Source organism: Triticum urartu, chromosome 3, assembly GCF_003073215.2.
Source record: "Triticum urartu cultivar G1812 chromosome 3, Tu2.1, whole genome shotgun sequence".
Lineage (NCBI taxonomy): Eukaryota > Viridiplantae > Streptophyta > Magnoliopsida > Poales > Poaceae > Triticum > Triticum urartu.
The window spans coordinates 407,418,101-407,437,097 of NC_053024.1; positions in this window are offsets into that span (position 1 = coordinate 407,418,101).

The following is an 18,997-nucleotide window of genomic DNA, read 5'->3' on the forward strand; positions in this document are numbered from 1 at the left end:
TCTTCTCTGAGAATCACATTGTCTGCATTTTTATACTCCTATGAAACTACATTTTTTAAGTGCTAAAAATAGATCTCTAGAATTCATAAAGTACTTCATATGCTCAATACTGCAAATCTGAAATTCAAAAGACATTCATATCTGAAAGTACTCTCAAAATACACAACACAAAACACAATTCACAACCTGCAAATACTGATAACCCTAAGCTCCTCCTGACAATTCACAACCTGCCCGACTATTGGGCTGGGGGCAGTCCCTCCTATTCCTCGGCGGCAGACAGCCGCCCAGTGAGACGATGTGAACGGCGAGGGAGAGGATGGCGGGGAAGCATCGTCGGGCCAACTATTTTTCTCCTCTTGCAGTTGGGTTCGGTCGACGAAGACTCCACCGGCTCACTCTGGCACGACACCCTCACAAACGGCACCCTGCAGATGCTCGATCCTTCAATCTCTGGTGGATGCTCCATCTGCGATTGATAGTCCCACCACCGCACCCTCATGATCGGATTCGGTGAATCTATTTGCTCCATGGCCCAAAGGAGCAGCTCTACGTACTCCCGCGCGACTCCCTCCGGGAGTATCGCCGCCTTTTCACTCTGTTGCATATATTTGGCCATGGATGTCGCCGTCGCCGCTAGTTGGTCCTTGTTGTCAAACCAAGACTGTATCTCCAACATCCTAGCTAGCTTCACAGGGTCGCTGCCTGCGATCCTCACGTATCAGTTGTACTCCTTCATCGATCTAGTTCTCCACAGCACCTTCATTCGCCGGCGGTGGTTTTTGAATGGAAGAGGAGAGGAGCAGCACTGGTTTTGGATTAGAACAGGAGAGGAGCGAAGCTGGTTTTGGATTGGAACAGGAGAGGAGGGGCGGTGGTTTTGAAATGGAAGAGGAGAGGAGCAGCGCTGGATTTAGATTGGAACAGGAGAGGAGCAGCGGTGGTTTAAGAGGATAAGAGCGGAAGAGCGACACTGGTCTTGGAAGTATTTTTTTGTTTTGCGTATTTTGGGTTAAAGTTTGACCACGTACTATATTTGACAAGCAAAATGTGAATGCATGTCACCAAAAATTGTATCGTTTGGTTCGTATCTGAATGTACTTTCAAATTATATTATTTTTGCAACGTATAACATATATTTTATTTGCGAAAATCATGGTCAATTATGACCCAGAATAAAAGGGAGACTAGTTAATGTGGGGTCGCTTTCTTGATAGAAGGGTAAATTGATTTTGATTTTGATACAGTCATAGCGCGCCGGCCCTCTCGTCTAATCCTAAATCGCTGCCACACGCTCCTCTCCCTCTTCTCCATTGCAAAACCACCTCCTCTCCTCTCCATCATCTCCATTCAAAATCCATCGTCTCGGCTCTCCCTCTTCTCAATTGCAAAACCACCTCCTCTCCTCTCCATCATCTCCATTCCAAAACCACCGTGTCGCCTCTCCCTCTTCTCCATTGCAAAACCACCTCCTCTCGTCTCCATCATTTCCATTCCAAAACCACCGTCTCGCCTCTCCCTCTTCTCTATTGCAAGACCACCGTCTCTCCTGCCATCTTCCAAAGCTAGCACCGGACCACTCAGAAGGACATTTATGGAGAGGATGCAGCTGCGAATCAGGCAGATCGCCGGCGGCAACCAGGCAAAGTTAGCCAGGTTGAAGGAGATCCTTACTTGGTTTGACAACAAGTGGGAGATTTCAAGGACGGTGAGGGCCATGTGGCAATGTATGCGAAAGAGCGAGACATCGACGATGTACATGTACTCCTCGGCGGTAGTCACGCCGCAGTCCTTCGAGTTCATCGAGTATCTCCTCTGGGCGATGGAGTAGACAGATTCGCCCGAGGTGAAAGTTAGGCGGAGGTGGTGGGCGTACAGGTCGAAGGTCGAGCACCCAGAGGATAACAAATCGATCGAGTACGGTGTGCCGTTCGTGAGGGTGCAGAGCCAGCCGGAGCCACAAGAGTATTTGTTCTCCCACCGCAAGAGGAGGCCGGATGGCGCGACGTTGCTTCCCCGCCGTCCTCCACGGTTCCCTCGATGCTCGCTTCGTTTCAACGACGACAGTAGGGTTTAAGGTAAGCTTCGCACTAACCTAATCTTCCACCTGCTCCTGCTTATAATCAAATGTGACAGCTAATGAAAATCATGCTTACAATCAGTCTCCGAGTACTATGCCAATCACCCTTAAATAGCTTTGGACCTTTGGGTCAAAGTTGTGACACTATGTACAAATAAAGAAAAATAGATTGGTGCTTTTTTCAGAAGAGTACTCCCTAGAAAACTGCCAATATAAGCTACTAGTATTTGGTTAGAGGATTTGCTGCCGAGAAAGATCCATCCACTGAGAGCGCCACACATCCCACTGGTGGTGGTGGATGCCAATGCATGCATGGAGCATGGTTGGTGTTGGTAATTTTTACTTGTCACACCTCACACTCTACATATATGCCGGTTCCATCCGTACATTTGTGTAGTTCCACCGAAATGTAGGTGAATAACCCTGTTTGCACAGATAATGAAAAAGCGTGATTACATTATAGTGGCACTAGTTGATGAAACACGCAAAATAAATAGAAGAAAATATTGTGATAGTATCATAGTATGCCATGCTGCGAGGGCGAGATGGGCCCTGCGACGCCTCGTACGGTATGCCACGCCTCATACTGGAAATCGTCCCAAGTCTCCCCGATACACCTTCTGCCAGTGATGAACATCAGTGTACAGCGGTAGTACAAGGAGGGGCCTTGAGACATTCAAATGTCTATTTTTGTGCAGATCAACTAAAATTAAGCACCCTAGTTTGCAAAAACGCTTAAACATTAACAATGGGACTAGTTGATGAAACATACATTAACAAAGAGAAGCACTTTCTTTATCTACATTGGAAATGAAATGATAGAGAGGACACTCGCTCTATTTTAACTATATTATTACTTCATTTTATCAGTGACACTAGGGTCGAGCAGGTGGCAAACGAGGTATACCGTGCGTCGCAAGGATGAAGGCCGGGGGTGCTTAAACTGGGATGCTGAAGCTGGCTCTTTCAATCCCTATCTTCCCCCTAATGTTTCTATGGTAGCATTTGGGTTGTAATCCAAACTTGGTCGAGCTGGTGCTGCATCCCCCTACCTGCCTAGCTTATGTGGCGAACTTGTCTCCTGCTAGTACTCAGTCTGTCCTAGTAGTAGTTGCATAACTGCCCGTTTACACTGAGATGTTGTCGGATAATGGTTCTCTATGGTTGGGTTTCTTTAATGAAATCAGAGGGAACCCCCTCTTTCGATATATATAAAAAATAGTGGCACTAGAGGTGCCAAAACATTGCCTCAAATTAATAGTGCCACTAGATTAAGGTGCAAAATAATAACATTACTGCTTTATCATGGCAGTGCCAAAACAGTAGCACAAGAGCAGGATCAACATGCAGGATCTTTGGCAAACAGTCAGACCAAAAACAAACATACCTCGTGATGGGAACCATATCTGCAGTCAACGCCATCGTAGAAGGGATGACACCAGTCACCAACATGGATGATTCAATTCATGGGACCTTTTGGTGCAGTTCACCTAAAATGAAGCAATGTCCCATGAGCTAGCAATTTCTTTTTTTAAAGAAAAGGGCTCTTGTAACACCCACAAGGCGGCTATATCTCCCACATGTCGGGGCACGACTTAGAGGCATAGCCGCATGGTAGGCATGTCGCAAGAGGGGTAATCTTTACACATCCCATGTATTGAATGAGAAAGGGATAAAGAGTTGGCTTACAATCACCACTTCACACAATACATAAATATATCATACATCATCCAGAATACAATCAAGGTCCCACTATGGAACCAAAATGAAGAAAGACAACCCCAAATGTTAGATCCCCGATCATCCCAACTGGGCTCCACTACAGATCAATAGGAAACAAATCAAAACAATGATCAAGATCTTCATCGAGCTCCCACTTGAGCTCGGTTGCATCATCTGCACTGGTATCATTGGCACCTGCAACTGTTTGGAAGTAGGGATGAAAATGGAGTGGAAACTTTCCGTTTTTCTGGAGGAAAAATGGAAACGGAGTGGAAATATGAAAATGGAAACGAAAATTTGCAAAACGGAAGTGGAAGTGAATTTTTTATACGAAAACCGAAACAAAAACGGAACAGTGTTTTCCGGTGGAACGGGCGTGGAAATGGAACTTTACATTTCCGTGAATATGAAATTTCCGTTTTACTACAAATCTATGGATGCTTTGTAGTCCAACCACCAAACAATAAACAATTATACAAAGTAGAATGGATCATTTGAGCCCAACTTCTACTACCACACATGTACTTAGCTTGACCCTATACGCAATTGTCCAGTACTACTACAATACTACACTAAGTTGCTAACATAATGATATTATTTTGTAGCCATGTTAACAATTCATTATTTTTTTGTGTGTTTTGTGTGTATTTCTCTATGATTCAAGGGTCTTTTAAGTTCCGGTTAACACCCACTTCCGTTTCTGTGTCCGCTTTGTATTCGCTCCGTGTCCGTTTCCGGTAGTATCCGTTTTCGTATTAATTTTTGGGGTTTCTGTATTCGTTTCTGCTTCTGCAAAAATATATGAAAACAAATGTGCTAGCACTCAGTTCCGTTCGTTTCCGCTCCATTTTCATCCCTATTTGGAAGTATCTGTGAGTCACGAGGACTCAGCAATCTCACACCCACGAGATCAAGACTATTTAAGCTTATGGGTAGGAAAGGGTAGTGAGGTGGAGCTGCAGCAAGAACTTGCATATATGGTGGCTAACATACGCAAATAAGAGCGAGAAGAGAAGCAACACAACGGTCGTGAACTAGAAGTGATCAAGAAGTGATCCTGAAACTACTTACGTTCAAGCATAACACAAGACCGTGTTCACTTCCCAGACTCCGCCGGAAAGAGACCATCACGGCTACACACGGGGTTGATTCATTTTAATTAAATTAAGTGTCAAGTTCTCTACAACCGGATATTACCAAATTCCCATCTGCCCATAACCGCAGGCACGGCTTTCGAAAGTTCAAACCCTGCAGGGGTATCCCAACTTAGCCCATCACAAGCTCTCACGGTCAACGAAGGATATTCCTTCTCCCAGGAAGACTCGATCAGACTCGGAATCCCGGTTACAAGACATTTCGACAATGGTAAAACAAGACCAGCAAAGCCGCCCGATGTGCCGACATCCCGATAGGAGCTGCACATATCTCGTTCTCAGGGCAACACCGGATGAGCAATCCATACAACTAAAACCAGCCCTCAAGTTTCCCCGAGGTGACGCTGCAAGGGGCTCTAGTTCGGACCAACACTTAGAGAAGCACTGGCCCGGGGGGGGGGGGGTTAAAATAAAGACGACCCTCGGGTCTGCAGAACCCATGGGAAGTTGATAGGTTGTTAGGCAAATGTAAAACCAAGGTTGGGCCTTGCTGGAGGAGTTCTATTCAAAGCGAACTGTCAAGGGGTTCCCATAACACCCAACCGCGTAAGGGACACAAAATCAAGGAACATAACACCGGTATGATGGAAACTAGGGCGGCAAGAGTGGAACAAAACACCAGGCATAAGGCCGATCATTCCACCCTTTACCAAGTATATAGATGCATTAATTAAAATAATATATATTGTGATATCCCAACAAATCCATGTTCCAACATGGAACAAACTTCAGCTTCACCTGCAACTAGCAACGCTATAAGAGGGGCTGAGCAAAATCGGTAACTTAGCCAAACAACGGTTTTCTAGGAAGGTGGGTTAGAGGCTTGACATGGCAATATGGGAGGCATGATATAACAAGTGGTAGGTAGCGCGACATAGCGATAGAACGAACAACTAGCAAGCAAAGATAGAAGTGATTTCGAGGGTATGGTCATCTTGCCTGAGATCCCGCAAGGAAGAAGAACGAGTCCATGAAGAAGACAAACGGACGTAGTCGAACGGATCCTCACAACTTCGGAACGAAAACGAAGCTAACGAGAGAAGCAACCCGGAAAGAAGCAAGCAACATATTAAACAACCATCACATAAACATGGCATGATGCACAACCAAGTATGATGCATGTCCGGTTTAATGAGGCATGGCATGGCAAGGTGCACAAACAAAACTACAAATTAGGTGGAGCTCAGTATGCAACAAGTTGCATATTGATGAAACACCACATGACTTATTTAGTTCGATCTCGTTTATGTACCCAACAATATTAAATGTTGATTAACATGGCAAGAGGTGAAGCAAATGAAAACTACCTATCTAGGCAAGTTTAAATGAGGCCGGAACAACAAACAACAAGTCCGAAAACTCCTCATGTGCATATTTTAGGTTTGGTACTGTTCTATCCTAAAGCATATTTTATAGTTGTTAAACATGCAAGATGAGTGCACCATGTTAAACTAGGCATTTTCTACCCCATTTACATATAAAGTTTGTTAGGTTTGGAGCTACGGTTATTTAGTTATGAAATAAATCATTTAGCATGTTATTTAAGCAAATAGCAATTTAAACATTTTAAACATGCAAGAAAGTTGTAAATTATTAATCTACACAAAATTCTAAGCATTTTACGTATATAATTTATTTAGATCCGATGCACGGTTGGTGAGTTATTATATGCATGAAGTTTAGGGGCTAAATTGCAAAACTGTAATTCCCTGAAAAATAGACAAATTCGAAGATCTGAAAAAAATAAGACACTGGGCCGAATCTGGGTGAGCGCAGGATAATATGCAGCGCCCAGGGTGTCACATAACAAACAAGGATGGGCTGGCTTGTGCTCTCCTCGCGGGCCTTGGGGCCAGCGGATCTGGTGGGCTAAGGCTGCATCAGGGCACATGCGACTGGGCCTTGGGAGGGGCGCAACCCACGCAGGCAGAAGTCGTGGTCAACACAACCATGAGTTGCGCTGGCGTTCATCTCCCCTGAACGAGCAGAGGCAACAGCGAGGCAGGGGACGGCGGCTAGAGATGCGGGTCTCCAGGGCGGCGGATCTGACGGGTTCCTGTCTTGGGCGGCGTTCTCCAGCGAGGCACCAGATCTAGGCTGCTGCGAGGGAGCGATGGAGATGGCGGGGCGACTCCATGCGGCGGCGGGGCTTGGTCGGCACGAGCGTCGAGGAAGGAGCTCCGGCCAGGCTCCATGGCGCTGCGGCTCCTGCGTGAAGAACAAGAGAGAGAGGGAACCGGGTGAGAGAGAGAGAGCAACGAGGGAGAGAAGGGAAGGAGAAGGCCGGAAGGGAGGCAGGGGCGCGCAGGGCAGCAAAGCTCCGGCGACGCAGCTTCTCCAGCTGACTGGCATGAGCAGGAGAGGATTTTGGATTAGGGGTGCGGGCGTCTGGTTGGCCTAGTGCTGAAAACGAGGGACGAGACCAGGTGGGGGCGGGATGGATCCCGAGAGAGTGGCGGCAGGGATGGGAGTGATGGGACATCTCCCTAGAAATTAGGGTTAGGTCTGATTATATAAGTAGGGAACTAGGCTTGGGGTCATACGGTCCCTCCGATCGCAATCGGACGGTCCGAGATAAATAGGCTAGGGAGTCCAAAAAAGAAGACGGAGATGTTTTATAGATGTCTGGGGATGATCCGAATTCAACGGTGACGACTGTCCGGGTCGGCTCCGGGGAAGTTTCGGACGCGCACGAGAGGTCTATCCATGGCGCAAAGAGGGGTAGGCTGGGCCTAGGTGGACCGTGGAGAGCGGGTTGGTCTGAGAGAAGAGGGGAGAGATGCAGACCGACACTGTTTCCGGAGACCGAAAATGTCCGACGAAAAGACCGGCTATACTGCCGCTATAGTTATCCGTTGGGGCGTCAAACGGACTCCGAATGCGATGAAACTTGGCAGGCGGCCTACCTACACTATAATAAGACCGCATGCCAACTTTCAACACATTCGGAGAACATTTTCTGGCCACTTACAAAATACTATTTCGGACGTGTCGCGGGCGTGTGCAAGTGTGTCTGGGCTCAGAACGGACAACAGAGAGAACTGGGGAACCCGGACGGATGCAATTTTTGAAAACATGCAGATGCAAAGCACATGATGACATGGCCAGATGCAACATGCAAGCAAAAGACATGGCAACGACAGCGAAAAACTAGAAGACACCTGGCGCATTGGTCTCGGGGCGTCACAACACTCCACTACTACAAGAGGATCTCGTCCTGAGATCTAGGATGGCACCGGAGAGAAATGGAAGAGGAAAAGAAGAGGTAAAAGTAAGTTGCTTCTTTGACAAATGAGTGAAACCAAAGAACCTTGAGAGGTTGAACAAATTGAAAGAAATAATACAACGAAGATGAACAAAGTTGAAAACACTCTGTTAGAAAAGAGGAACAAGGAACCTTACTAGAGCCTTGTAGGTTGAAAGACATAAGAAAAGGGTTGCAATAGACAAGAAGTACATGCAAGCACTTTGGTTGAAATGAGATGTACAAAGAACGATAAAGATCAATTAGGAGAACACTCCGGTTAAAAATGGAAGGCATAGAATACGAACTTGGCAAAATGAAAGCACTTGGATGAGACTCCGGTTAAAAGAGGAATGATAGCCACAACACTCCAGTTAAACAAGATAGAGAAAATGGGTCTCATCCGGCCTATTTCTTCTCCATGGGGTTGTGGTGTTCTTTTTGTGAAGAAGAAGGATGGAACAGACCGACTTTGTGTTGATTACCGTCCAGTGAACAAGAAGACCATCAAGAACAAATACCCACTTCCCAACATCAATGAGCTGTTCGAACAACTCAAAGGTGCTCGAGTGTTCTCCAAGCTTGATCTCCGTATGGGTTATCATCAGATTCGAATCCGTGAGCAAGATATTCCCAAGACGGCTTTCAGGACAAGCTTTGGTTCATATGAATACACTGTCATGTCTTTTGGCCTCGTCAACGCTCCTCCGATGTTCTCTCGCATGATGAACTTCATCTTCAACGCCTACACCAATGACTTCGTTTTGGTCTATCTCGACGACATTCTGGTTTTCTCCAAGAACAAGGAAGATCATGCCAAGCATTTGCGTTTGGTTCTTGATAAGCTCAGAGAATATCAGTTCTACGCCAAGTTCTCCAAGTGTGAATTTTGTCTCGATGAGGTTCTTTATCTTGGGCATATCATCTCTGCCAAGGGCATTGTCTTGAATCCTGAGAAGGTGTCTGCAATTGTGAATTGGGAACCTCCTCAGAATGTGAAGCAACTCCATAGCTTCCTCGGTCTCGCAAGCTATTGCCAAATATTCGTTGAAAACTTTTCTAAGATCGCGAAGCCTCTCTCTAATCTTCTCCAGAAGCACGTCAAGTACGTTTGGTCTCCGGAGTGTGACATTGCTTTCAACACTTTGAAAGAGAAATTGATCACTGCTCCAGTTCTGACTCCGCCTGATGAATCCAAGCCGTACGAGGTCTTTTGTGATGCCTCTCTCCAAGGTCTTGGCGCAGTTTTGATGCAAGAGAGGAAAGTTGTTGCTTATACATCTCGCCAGTTGAAGCCTAATGAGAAGAACTACCCCACTCATGATCTCGAGTTGGTGGCAGTTGTGCATGCTCTTTTGACTTGGAGACATCTTCTCTTGGGAAGAAAAGTGGACATTTTCACTAACCACAAGAGTCTCAGGTACATCTTCACTCAGCCTAATCTCAACCTCAGGCAAAATCGATGGGTCGAAATGATTCAGGAGTATAATCCGAGTATTGAGTATACTCCAGGCAAGGCCAATGTGATTGCTGACGCTTTGAGCAGGAAAGCTTACTGCAACAGTCTGATTCTTAAGCCTTATCAACCCGAGCTTTGTGAAGCTTTCCGCAAACTTAATCTGCAAGTTGTTCCTCAAGGTTTCCTCGCCAACCTTCAAGTCTCTCCTACCTTGGAAGACCAGATTCGCCAAGCTCAGCTTCTTGATGCTATGGTGAAAAAGGTGAAGATTGGGATTGCCAAGAGTTAGCCCAAGTACAAGTGCTACTGCCTTGACGACAAGGATACTCTCTTCTTTGAGGATCGTATTGTTGTACCCACAGGTGACCTCCGTAAAGTGATCATGAACAAGGATCACAATTCTCTCCTCTCCATCCACCCTGGGAGCACGAAGATGTATCAGGACCTCAAGCAAGCTTATTGGTGGACTCGAATGAAGCACGAGATCGCTCAATTCGTGAATGAATGTGATGTCTGCAGAAGAGTGAAGGCAGAACACCAAAGGCCAGCTGGTCTCCTCCAACCCCTTGCCATTCCAGAATGGAAGTTTGACCACATTGAAATGGACTTCGTGACTGGTTTTCAAAAGTCCAAGCGTGGCAATGATGCTATATTCGTTGTCATCGACAAACTCACCAAATTGGCTCACTTTCTGCCTATCAAAGAGTCGATCACTGCAGCTCAATTGGCGGAACTCTATACCTCTCGTATTGTCTCTCTACACGGTATTCCTCAAGTGATCTCTTCAGACCGTGGCAGCATCTTTACCTCGAAGTTTTGGGATTCTTTTCAGAAGGCCATGGGCACTAACATCCGCTTCAGCACAGCTTTCCATCCTCAAACTAGCGGTCAAGTCGAGCGTGTCAACCAGATTCTTGAAGATATGCTCAGGGCTTGTGTGATCTCTTTCGGCATGAAGTGGGAGGATTGTCTTCCTTATGCTGAATTCTCCTACAACAACAGTTTTCAAGCAAGTTCGGGCAAGGACCCATTTGAAATTCTGTATGGCAGGAAGTGCCGTACCCCTCTCAACTGGTCTGAAACCGGTGAACGTCAGCTTTTGGGTAATGACTTAATCACAGAGGCAGAAGAAATGTGCAAAGTCATTCGTGATAACCTCAAAGCAGCCCAATCCCGTCAGAAGAGCTACCATGATAGTAAGCACCGTGATTTGGCTTTCGAGATCGGAGATCATGCTTACCTCCGTGCCTCTCCTATGAAAGGTACTCGTCGCTTCGGTATCAAAGGGAAGCTTGCCCCCAGATACGTGGGACCTTTCAAGATTGTCAGCAAGAGAGGCGACCTCGCCTATCAACTCGAGCTTCCTTCAAACTTTCAAATGCTCATGACATGTTCCATGTCTCTCAGCTTCGAAAGTGCTTCAAGACTCCTGACCGCACCGTCAACTTCGAGGACATTGAGCTCCAAGAAGATCTCTCCTATCGTGAGCACCCAGTTGCTATTCTTGAAGAGACTGAACGCAAGACTCACAATAAGTCAATCAAATTTCTCAAAGTCAAGTGGTCACATCATTCCGACCGTGAAGCTACCTGGGAACGCGAGGATCACCTCCGTTCTGAGTACCCGGCGTTCTTTCAGTCCTAGATCTCGGGATGAGATCCTTTCGTAGTGGTGGAGTGTTGTAACACCCCGGATGTAACTTTCCAATTTGTACTCCAACTCTTGCCGTTTCCGGCATTAAGTTATATTTATTTCCTCGGGTTCGGGTTTTGTCTCCGTGTGTTGTTGTCATTGTCATGCATTGCATATCATGTCATCATGTGCATTTCATTTGCATACGTGTTCGTCTCATGCATTCGAGCACTTTCCCCGTTGTCCGTTTTGCATTCCGGCGCTTCGTTCTCCTCCGGTGGCCATTTCTAGCTTTCTTTCATGTGTGGGGATTAAACATTTCCGTATTGGACCGAGACTTGCCAAGCGGCCTTGGTTTACTACCGGTAGACCGCTTGTCAAGTTTCGTATCATTTGGACTTCGTTTGATACTCCAACGGTTAACCGAGGGACCGAAAAGGCCTCGTGTGTGTTGCAGCCCAACACCCCTCCAATTTGGCCCAAAACCCACCTAAGTCTTCTCCATCATCTAGATCGTTCAATCACGATCGCGTGGCCGAAAACCGCACCTCATTTGGGACTCTCCTAGCTCCCTCTATGCCTATATACCATCCCCTCCCAAATTTCGGATCTCCCCATCCAAACCCCAAAAAAACACTCGCGCCGGCCGGACACGTCCGTCCCCGGCGCCGGGACCAGCGTCCGCCGCCGCCTCCGGCCAACCGGGGCGCGCCACGTCCACCTGGGGGAGAGCCCCACTTCGCCGCCGCCGCGCGGGCCCGCCAGGCCCGCACCGGGCCCCCGCGCCCACGCTGCCCCTTCACGCCGCCCGCGCCTCACGCCTCGCTCCCTCTCTCCGGCGGAGCCGCGCCACCGCGCCGCAGCACGAACTCGCCGGCGGCCGCCTCGTCCCTCGGCGGCAGGAGCCTCCCCGCCGCCATCGCCGGCCATCACCATTGACGCCGCCGCCCCGGCCTCCTCCTCCCTCCTCAACGCCGCCTCCCCGAGCTCTCTGGCAAGTCGCCGGCCTACCTCCCCGACGAACTCTGGCATTCCTCGGTCGGCGTGCGCCCAGATCCAGATCCGAGCTACAGTAACCCTAGGGTTGACCTCAATTTTTTCCCTAAGTCTGCATATTTTTTTGCTCCTGTTCATCGTGCCGTAATTCCTCATCCGTAGCTCCGTTTTGGGCATATAGCATATCAAATTGTTCGACTAAGAGAACACATCATTTCATCTCATTGCATCATTTTCATTTGAGTTCATCTTGATGCCCGAAATGCTGTTAGAAGAGTGCTACTTGAGATAATTGTCAGATCTGCTGCTCCATTTAGATATTTGTCATTTTTGCCATGATTATTGTGTGCATGATATGCCCATGAGCTCTACATATGTTTTGTTAAGGGTTTTGCCATCTTTCCAGAGGTGCAACCCATGTATTTTTGTGATGTGTGTGGTGACTAGCACAAGCTTGCCAAGTGAGGCACTTGTTAATGCTGATTTCAGGGTTGAAGAACCGAGATACCGAGTCTGATTGGAACTTCTTGGGAGGAGGTCTATTCCTTCGTTGACCGTGAGAGCTTGTCATGGGCTAAGTTGGGACTCCCCTGCAGGGATTTGAACTTTTGAAAGCCGTGCCCGCGGTTATGGGCAGATGGGAATTTGTTAATGTTCGGTTGTAGATAACTTGAACCTTAACTTAATTAAAATGAATCAACAGTGTGAGTTACCATGATGGTCCCTTCTCGGCGGAGTCCGGGAAGTGAACACGGTGTTGGAGTAATGCTTGCGCAGGTTGTCCTCTAGTTTCTCGCCCGCGCTTTGCCTCCTCCTCTCGCTCTCTTTTGCGAACAGGTGAGCCACCATATATGCTAGTCGCTTGCTGCAGCTCCACATATTTACCCTGCCTTACCTATAAGCTTAAATAGTCTTGATCGCGAGGGTGCGAGATTGCTGAATCCCTTTGGCTCACAGATTAATATTAAACCAGATGCAGGGCCTGATGATTCCGCTCCAGATGACGCGCTTGAGCTCAAGTGGGAGTTCAACGAGGACTCTCAACGATACTACGTGTCTTTCCCTGATGATCAGTAGTGGTGCCCAGTTGGGGGTGATCGGGACCGTGTCGCATGTTTGGTTATCTTTTATTTTGGCGCCGTAGTCGGGCCATGAGTGTTTGGTTGTTGTAATGTTATTTATGTACTTTGTGTGATGTGGCGAGTGTAAGCCAACTATGTATCTCCCCTTTTTATTATCTATATTACATGGGATTTTGTGATGATTGCCTAACTTGCGACAATTGCTTTCAATGCGGTTATGCCTCTAAGTCGTGCCTCGACACGTGGGAGATATAGTCGCATCGAGGGCGTTACACTAACCCAGGGCTCGTTTAAGGCCTATCCGAATTAGGCCCAGTATCTTCATCTGGGTCGTCCAATATAATTCCAGCCCGTTTTAACTTCCGGCCCATGTATGGCCCATGACGTCTTTCGGCCCATATGAGGCCCTTAGTAACTCTCGGCCCATTAACGCCCCGTGGTAAAACTGGCCCATAATAAACAGTGTATCACTTTATACCCATTAACGGCCCATTATTCCGTTGGGCCGTTTCGAGCCCATGTTATCTTTCGTTGTTCTCAGGGCCCATTTATTCTTGGGCTCATTTCCAACATTCGTTTACTTACGGCCCATTACTGTCATTTTCTGCTTGTGGGCCAAATTTACCTCGTGGTTACAGTCGGCCCGTTTGTGGCCTGTTAATACGTTGGGCCGTTTTCATAGCGTCATCAAATACGGCTGATTAACGACGACCCGTTATGGTCGGCCCATGAACGGATGATTTCAACTCTAGACCATTTACGGCCATAATGTGGTCTGTTATTGGCCCATGTTTGGCCAACCGATCATACGGCCCGTAGAAGGCCCATTGATGATACGGCCCGTAGAAGGCCCATTGTGTCTACGGCCTGTATAAGGCCCATTGTTTTTACGCCGCAGAAGGCCCATTGTTTCTATGGCCCTTAGAAGGCGCATTGTTTCTATGCCCCGTAGGAGGCCCATGTTAACTATAGTAAATATGTAGCCCATGGTTATTGTGGCCTAGTTTTAAAAAATAGGTTATTGCGGCCACTAGCAAACCACGGAAAAAGAACCACACTGACTACAAGAAAACAAATAAACAAGACAATAAGGAAATAAATAACCAAGCAACTTACGCTAGGCTATCACGGCTATTACACATATTACATCCACTGGGCATCAAAGTTCGCCACCAGTGCAAATATAGGGAACAAAGCAGCATATAAATGCCGCAGCAAAACAAGTCCAGAACTCAAACCACTTCAGAAGAGCTCAAGAAACAATATCCTGGGTACCCATAATGCTGGCAAGATGCTTAGCAAGCTTATTAACTTTCTCTTGTTTGGCGCTTAAATCCTCCAGCACTTGTTGTTGCACCAGAAAGTATGCATCTGAATTCTGCAGGGACTTGCTCAGTCCTTCGGCTTCCTGTCGCATAACATATGATCGATGTCTTTCAACTTGAAGTTGAGACTCAAGAAGCCGAACTGATTTAGGCAGTGAGTTCGAAGAGCTGGTGCCAGCAGTAGTAGCTAGTAACTCGAACACTACATCAAGACAGGACTTTGGGGTTGTCTCAGTGTCTTCAATATAGTTTTTATCAGCTTTCTGGAGACCAACAGGGATGTCTCACTATCTTGAACCTTATCTGCATTACTTCCTTTACCATTACATAACGGGGTACTCTTCTCCAATATTTTATCCGCATTCTAAAAGAGAAACAAACAAACACATCACAGGTTTACAATGTAGTATATGAAACTCATTTTGGTAAACCAGTTTAGTAGTAAGGTGGACAGGATAACAGCATGAAACAAACATATATCTATGTAGTATGGTCACTGTATGGTCTATATCATTCTAGTTTATGTTGCCAAATCAAGATAGACACAGTTCGAATCATATCTATTTAAGACAAAGCAGCATAGACAGAATATAAGTGTGGGAAACTACACAGCAATAACAACACTTGTAATGTGCATGACATGAGAACATAACTGTTTATTCAATTGAAACTAAAATCAACATAGAGCAAGTTACAACAGCAAACACGTTAAAGAAACAGGTTTAAAACATACATGTTGCGCCATTGGAGTTTCAATTGCATCCTTCAAATTTGAAATTAGTTGGTATGAGTAAATACAGTGATGCAAGAGCAAAGTAGTATGAACCATAGCTACGGAACCTGACCTGAGAACAATTCTTCTTCTGCTTTAAGTGTTGACTTAGGGTTCGGAGTGGTGGTCCTCGTGCTTTGGGATCTGCAGTTGCCTTACTAACTGCTCGTGTTTGGGTGCTCTGCGGTGGAGACGGTGCTGTGTCAACGGGAACTGGGTTACTATCTGCTGGGGTTGGGGTTAGAAGGGGTGTAGCTGGTTCTCTGTCCAACTAGGTAGGGGTACAATCTGTGTGAGTATGGGTTATGTGTGGTGGGGCTGGTTCTTGGGCAAGTACAACTGTGGTTCTATCTCCATCGACAGGTAGCACGATCTTTTCTGAAGACCGTGTTTTTACTCCCACAGATACTGCCATCACCCCCTCCAATTGAAATGGCTGATAAACAAGAAAAGTAATTGAATGTACAGACATTGTAAGATAGACAGGTGCAATGGATAGTAGGGAAGAAAACTGGGCATGAAATAATTCACATTTATGTTGTCTAACCAAACAGAATAGCAGGACATAATTTCACATATATGATGGCTAATTAAACCGGATAGCATGACACAATTTCACATGTATGATGGCTAACTAAACAGGATAGAATGACATACTTCAAAATATGATGACTATGTAAACAGGATGACATGATATAACTATACGATGTGTCTATTAAAGTGGTTGGCATGCCATAAATCACAAACATGCCGTCGATGGAAACATGATGGCATGATATAATTCACGGATAGAATGACATAATTCAAAATATGATGACTATGTGAACATGATGAGATGATATAACTATATTATGTCTTTAGAAAATGGGTTGGCATGCCATAATTCAGATACATGCTGTCTATGTAAACATCATGGCATGATATAATTCAAATATATGATTTATATACTAAGGATGTGAGCAGAGGGTAATCGCATATATGATGTGTCACTAAGGAGATGGCATTCAATATCGTGTATATGATGTAAAAACTAAGCATTGCAATACAACATATGCATGATATGAGTAATATAACCCTGCCAAGTTTGAGCATACACCTCAGGGGGATAATAGGACTGGTCATCTGCCTCTGAATCCTCCTTGGAAGAGCTATCTGTAACTAGCAAGATATCTGCTTTAGCAGGTAGCATTGTCTACTCTAAAGACCTTGTTTTCACTTCAGATTTCTCCATCACCAATTCAAATGGCTGATGCACAGGAAGAGCAGTTGAATATACAAACATTGTCGACAAAAGCAATGAGACATACAAAAAAAGGATGGCATGATATAATTCACATATATGACGCTTGGCTAAACAGCATGGCATTGCATAATTCACATATACAATGCCTTGCAACAAGATAGCATTGCATAATTCACATATATAATGGCTTGCAACAAGATGGCATTGCATAATTCACATATATGGTAATTAGACACTAAACAGGTGGCATTCACACAAAGCATGTCTAAACTAAGCAAATGACATAGCAATGCAAGATACCATACACACGATATGAGCAACATAACCCTGCCAAGTTAGAGCATGCACCTCAGGGGGGAAATAGGACTGGTCATCTGTCTTTGAATCCTCCTCTGAGGAGCTATCTGTAACCAGCAAGACATGCGCTTCATCAGATAACATTGTCTGCTCTGAAGACCTTGTTTCCACTCCAGATTTTTCCATGACTATGCCGAATGGCTGATGCACAGGAAGAGTAATTGAATGTACTAAAATTGTTGACAAATTTAACACGTAATAAAAAAATGATGTCATGATATAATTCACATATAAGATGACTGGCTAACCAGGGTGGCATTGCAAAATTCACATATATGATGCCTGGCTAAACAAGATGGCATTGCATGATTCACATATACAATAAAGAAACTAAACAGATGGCATTGACACAAAGCATGTCTAAACTAAGCAGATAACATCTTTGATGTATACAGTAAGCAATGCAAGGCACCATATGCATGATATTACTAACATTAACATGCCAAGTTAGAGCGAAGACCTCATGGGGTAAATAGGAGTGGTCTTCTGCTTCTGAATCCCCCTCAGAACAATTATCTTCATCTTGATTTTGATCCGAAATGGGTGGAGGGGGGCTGCCTTTGCACCCACCATGAGCGACGTCTGCATGAAATTTTATTGCCATGCAAGGCTCGTCTCTTTTGCTCTACATATTCAGTTCCATTGTGTACAATAACTGACATGCATAGGAATAAAACATAGTGAGATTATGTAAGGAGTGCATGCACAAATCCAGAGTGATGGTAGCAAACTGTGGATAGACCCAAAACCAATGATAGCAGGCAGATAATAGCTTTAGTTAAAAAATACAGATAATGGCTCCTTTAATGTTTGTTTGCACCCAACATGAAACACATAGTAGACACCCGAGATTAACCAGATAGTAGACAGATAGTACTGATTGCTGCCCCAATATGTACCCCACAACCATTTAAAAACTCAAGTTTCAGCATAAGTTTGGACATGACTCAGAGTCTAATAGGTGAACACAATGATAAAGTAGCATGTCATCATATTAAGCGATGCATAACGTAAGCAGGAACGGAAGAGTGCGGCCTCTCTTGCGGACCCGTGTAGTCCTCAAGGTCATCTGCTCAGTTGATGATGGTAATGCAGTTGTCGTGGCGGTCGTCGGCGGGGAAGAAGATCTAAGGCGGCGAAAGACAGTCTGGAGAGCGAATACCTGCTGTGGTGAACCCTTCCGTCGTTGGAGCAGCTGAGCTGGGGTGGAACACAGCACCGCAGGAGCAGGACAAACCACACAAGATTTTCTTTGACACATATCTGTAACAGAAGTAATTGTGTAAGGGCGTGTTTGAATTTGAGGATTCTAACAATGCAGGGATAGGAAATAGACAGGAATAGGATAGGAATGCACGTGCAAAACAGAGAATTTAAAAAACACAGGATTTTTGCCAATCTGGGTGTTTGGTTCACAAGAATTGGAAGATCACAGGATGCAAAGAAGCATGGTGAGATTAAGTCAAACCACAAGAAAATGTATGGTTATAATGCTATTATGCTACTATCTCTTAGTCTTGTGCTTCATGAATAGGAATTTGAAAAGGAGGGCAAGTGGAAATTAAAATTCCTACGGTTTTTTTTCAAGGAGACAATAAAGGAACAAATCCTACAGTTTTCCTTTGCTCCATTCCTTTGCACGAAATTCATGAAAAGTAGTACCATACGAAACTTTCCAATTCCTATGTTTTTCATTCACTTTTCCTTCCAAGCACTGGCGATTCTAGTAGGCAGGCTTGAGCAAGGAAAATCCTACACTAAAAAATATTTTTGTGCTACTTCTATTACTTTGGACCCAGGCCACTGCCCTACTAGCTCAACTCCCAGGGCCATCAAAAAATGCATAGCTCAAACATGCACAGATAAATAATGATGCCGTTCAAGAGAGTCCATCACGAATAGCTAAGTTGCCTGGTACCTCACTGCTTGTC